Below are 6,000 nucleotides of genomic sequence, written 5' to 3'. Positions count from 1 at the left end.
TGAATTAAAACTTGAATTGTGGTAACATACTAGACACTATCATGTACAAACTATAAAACTAGAATTTTTAATTAAACCCATAGCTGAATAATTGAATAAAAAATTTCGTTTCTTAATCAAGAAGAATGCTCAAGTCATATTCATTTATGAATTCGTTGTATTTATATGATCATTATAATAGCCGTCCAGTAAACGTAAAAGTATTGCATATATGAATAAACATACACATATATTTAGCATATTTAAATATTTGAAAAAAAAAAGTATTTTGACTTTGTTTAGTTTTCATGAAGTTGATTATTGTGAACTGAACGACTATATATGGATACACATTAAATATTGATATATAGTACAAATTTGTGCAAACTTTTTTATATCCTATTTCAGAAAATATGGAATAAGACAAAAACTACTCCTGTGGTTATGACATAATTTAACACTATCGATACAGTATGGAAGATTTTGCTCATAATTTGTTTTATTTTGAGATCTACTGTAAGATTCCATTCTTGGTAATTTATGTTACATTTTTCCCATTTTTCTCTTCCATGTATTTATTTTTTTTGTATTAGCCTATATATTTGTTTATTTATTTACTTCAGAGCTATATATTTATTTTCAGATTAATTCTCTGCTAATTTTTGTTCATATTATTTATTTGCTTTTTTTTCAGTTTTGTTCTAATAATGAATATTCTGCTCCTGTTACTAACAATAATTTTATTATACCATGTTTAGCAACTTACTGATAGTATACATAATATTAAATTACAATATGTACTAGAATATGGTACATTTTAATCTTCATACGTAGAAAGACAGTATATCTAGCATAAAATTCATTTTATAGAATCATATTTATACACTTTTGAGCTGCACATCATCCAGTAACTGCATTATGTTTTTTAATACAATGAATAAGACCATGTATGGATAATAATGCATAATATTCTATATTGGCAGAATAACGAACGTAGAAATGAATTTTAACTGTGATTGGTAAATGCAGTTAACGTCAAAACCATATAAAAAAAATCGCCAACTATAGGAGACCTTCTTCTAGAATTCTGAGTACCTTGAATGTATTTACAGTTGAAGCTTGGTAATATATATATATATATATATATATTGAATGGTAGAGTCTTGGATTTGTGTATATTTTGTAGAGTTTCGAACAAGAATCCAAAAATAATACAAAATAAAAAACAAGAAAAGTTTTTAAAAAAACAATTCTTTATTTAATTATTTTTTTATTGTCGACGTTTCGGAACTAGGTACGTTCCATCTTCAGGACATCTGTCAAGAAACATGATCTTGATGAGATTTTAGCAAAACAATATGTTTAGGACCTAAACATTTGTTTTGCTAAAATCTCATCAAGATCATGTTTCTTGACAGATGTCCTGAAGATGGAACGTACCTAGTTCCGAAACGTCGACAATAAACAAATAATAAATAAAGAAATTGTTTTTTTAAAACTTTTCTTGTTTTTTATTTTGTATTATTTTGGATTCTTGTTCGAAACTCTACAAAATATATATATATATATATACATAGCTGGGCACCGTTAATCAAATAGTTAACTTCGTTAATCGTTAATCGCTACAAAAAAAGTTAACTTCGTTAAACGTTAAAGCGTTACATTTCGGAAGAATTTAACGCAAGTTAACGTTAATCGTTAATAATCCGTTAATATGTGTAAAATTACATTTTTATATCGTTGCGTTACTTAAACTTAAAAACTTATTAGTTTAGGTTCTGGAAGTTAACAGGTTATGAATAAAACAAAATACTTGTATAATTCAAATGTGTAATTTAACCCCTCGCGCGTTTTGTGCACACTCCGTGTGTATAAGGAAAATGGCACAATTATCACATACCGTGATACGCTATTGGTCAACTTTCCGTTTTTATGATTGCATATTGTTTTTATAAGAATTTTTTTCTAAATAAAGGAAAGAGTTTTTTAACTTCCCGTAGGGCAAGTTATGGTAATCGCAAAAAATCGAAAATGAAAATTTTTGCATTTCTCGAGGTTCCAAAGGTTTTTGAATATTTTGGCATACCTTAGAAAAAATGGATGTATGTGTGTGTGTATGTATGTGTATTCGGATACAAATTTTCGTCGACGATTTCGGGAACACGAATCAACCGATTTGAATAATTCAAAAAACATTCGATTCGTATTGATAAGAAGACGTGCTGATTAGTTTTTGGCAAAGGCAGGTCTAGCCGTTCCGAAGATATGGGGCAAATTGAGCCAAAAACGGTAACTCAGTTTTTAAGAGAACGGAGCGTCCGATTTTAATAATCAAAAAACATTTTACTTGTATTAACAAAATGAAGAACTGATCAAATTTTCATGAAGGCAGGTCTAGCGGTTTCGGAGATCTAGTAAAAAAAGTAAAAGGAAATGCATTTGGCAGTAAAAAATGATCATTAGACATATGCACATCAAATTATCAGATATTTTATAGAGATTTTAACAATAAGTATAAATTTTATTTACATTCCTATGGGTTCCGTACCAATGTTTATCCTTTAGACAGCGACGCGGCGGCGCTACGCGCTTTATATTTTGTCTCTATGCATTTAAAGCAGTACAATTGCTTTGAAAAAAGTTCAGATCTTCCAAAATATGTCAAAATAAAGAAAACATTTTTTTTCAAAAAAAATTATTTTTTTGTTCAATAGTTTATAGTTTCTGCATTCTCTCTCTACGTTTCCTGTCATACGTTTCCAGCCACATTAACCGAAACTTTGGGTGAAATGCCGCGGCAAGTTGGCACTGTTCATCATTCAGGAGTGGTCCAAATCTTTTCTCTATGCCGTTTAATAAGGCATTGGCTAAAGCCTATCTAAAGCTGTGCCGTGCGGTAAATAGTAGGCATTGGATTAACGATTAACGGACTTCTCGCATTTAACGGAAGTTAACGTGTCCGTTAACATTTTTCAAAGTTAACTTAAAAGTTAATCCGTTAATCAAATGTTAAAATGTTAACGGATTAACGTTAATGCCCAGCTATGTATATATATATATATATATATATATATATATATATATATTGTAATCTTCCTGGCATTGAGAGTTTGTACTTGAAAATTACTATCCTTGTAGAGAGGTAGCAGAGAGTTTCACATGGGACTAATTGTTTACTTCCAAAACTCCGCATAAGAACTTTGTAATAAATAATCAATAAATATATCTTCTTCAATTAGATCTTAGTGACAAATTAATAGTGTAATTAGAACAGCACCAAATACATAAATTATGACAATAAATCAGTGTTTCACACAGTCCACTGCTACGAAGGTTAAACTAACCTAGCATCTTGAGTTAATCGGAGGAGAGACTCAATACTTAATCTTGCAATAATCTTGATATGATATTGTGATCTAAGCAATAATTTTTTCTTAATTATTTTTCCAATCAGATAAGAACTTTTTCACCATATTATGGTTAGCTTAACTGTATTGTCAGTACTATCATTTCATATTGTACTGATGTTTTTTTAGCCATATTTAACCAATGCTGGTCTCCATTTCACAGTTATTCGGGATCTGCGGTATGATAAATATTTGCCGAATATATAAACAAATACCATGAATTTTTTTTTGGAATTCACCAAAATCTCGAAGACCATTAAATACTATTCAATTTTCAATTTCAATACAAATCAAATTATGAGCAAATCAAGCATTGTATTAATATATTTTAAAATATATCCCAAAATCAATAATCGAATCTAAATCAACTAATTCAGAAATAGAATTTTGCACAAATTTGTTAACCTTCGTAAGCTGCAAAAAAAAAGTTTTAAAGCCAAGTTTGAGAGCATATCAATTTTGATCAAGAAGCGAATTACTTAAAATATATTTCATAATTACTAACTGTTTTTAAGAAAAAATTTACATAAAAAAGCGTATATATTTATTTGTATAATAATAGTGTTTTGTACGTTCCATGAGCTTCTACATATATCTTATATATATATATATACTTTCACGACTAAAAATTATAAAAAAAAATCTTCAAGGTAACATTTCTTTTAAAACTGTAATAATTTATAAATTATATTATGTAATACTTTAGGAAATGTGAATTATTAGAAATTGAAAATTGAAAAATTAATAATGCATTTTTGCACCGATCAACCGTTATATTAAATGTTATTTAGATATAAAATATGCTCCAGGAGCATTTTTTTAAATTTAGTTCAGATTTTTTAAATTTAGTTTAGAGCAGATTGATGAAATGCCGACGACTTCGTTTTCGTCGTAAAGAAAACAAACGAGACAAATTGACGAACAGCCTTCTACAACATATGGATAAAAAATAGAACAGAAAAAATCTCGAGAAATGAAAATGGCAGAAATTTTCGGAAAAACTCTCGAATTGATGAATCCGAGACAAAAGGAAATCGCAATTAGTTTAATACATCAATTGATGTGTCATGGCATTAACAATATTCTATCAGAGCATACGACGAAAATGAATTGGCTAAATCATAATTATCAATAAATTATATTTTGCATTTGAGTTGTTCTTATTTAAAATATTACTTTTTACTTATTTTACCCGACAGGACGAAGTCTGTCGGGTCAGCTAGTCTTATATATAAAAATGTATCGCAAAATGTGTTGGTAAGCGCATAACTCAACAACGCCTGGACCAATTTGGCCAATTCTTTTTTTAAAATGTTCGTCGATGTCCAAGGATGGTTCTTACGGCGAGAAAAAATCGAATAATCGTCGGGAAAACCCTAAAAACAGCCCTTCTCTTTTTCACATACAAACGTAGAATCAATTTGAGCTTTATTGCTATTATATAAAGTTCATATTGAATTACAAGCCCTCACTGTATACTCCTCCTAAACGATTATTCGGATTTTGATAAATCTTTCTGAAGTTTGTTAAGGAAATTTTCCAAAATTTTCCAATAATACTCATCAATTTCTATATATTAGTATTTTGCGTAAAAAAGAATTAAAATAATTTAGCAAAGTGTATGGTCTTTAGATATGTGATAGATACATTTTTATATGAAAACAATGTTGATTTGAATATATGCGGCACCCACGAATAAGAAATTTGATTAGAAAACGTATTACGTTCTATTTCATAGAAAATGATCTCTAAATTTACAAAAAAAGTTTAGGATCTATTCCTAAAATGAATTGTCGTGACATTTTATCGAGTTTAAAATTTTGACCTTCTGAAAAATTTGCCGCCTCCTAAATTAGGCCGCCCTAGGCCCGGGCCCAGCACCGAGTATATGCCAACATTATTAGATATAATATACATATATAATAAAATAGTATAAACATAATCAGAAGAGTGGCTGACCGCTGAGTTGCCCTCTCGAGAAAAGTGGTAGGCTGAAAGTAGATTCTGTCCGCTTTTTTATTTCAGTGAATAGATCAATCAACGAAACGGTTTTTTTTTAAACGATTGTTTAAACGATCTATATGTTTGGATTAAGGAAAACCAAATACAAGAAAATCAAGCGAATAAATTATTAACAATAATAAATTAACATTTTGATGCTAACTTACCCAATGATGTGCAGAGTATTGCACAAATGATTGAAAAAGATGAAAAACCTCAAATCGCAACTGCTCTTGACTACCATCATCCCTCCTCAACTATTGAGGAGCAATCTGTAGCGAGTAAGTATTAAAATAATAAGTAAGTATTAAAGTAATAAATTATTAAAAGTATTGATAAAAGCTGCATATTCAATAGGAAATAATGAGCCAGCCATTCAAAATAGTATACCACCGAACATTGAGGAAAAGCTTGAATCTTTAGCAAGTAAGTATTTTGTTTATCATTATTTTCTTAATAATATCAGAAATTGTACATAAGCCCACAATTTGCTTAGTCTTCTGCTTTTTTGGTAGGTTGGAGAGAAAAACAGAGTTTTGGTACTAAATCAGTACATACGAGTACTATTTTTGCTATGCTATTGTGAGCTTATTGAAAATAGCTCAAAAATGTA

The sequence above is a fragment of the Ctenocephalides felis genome, unplaced genomic scaffold, assembly GCF_003426905.1.
Source record: "Ctenocephalides felis isolate EL2017-DRISC unplaced genomic scaffold, ASM342690v1 CF-g0.4_SCAFFOLD_03722, whole genome shotgun sequence".
Lineage (NCBI taxonomy): Eukaryota > Metazoa > Arthropoda > Insecta > Siphonaptera > Pulicidae > Ctenocephalides > Ctenocephalides felis.
Note: the sequence above shows the minus strand (reverse complement) of the source record.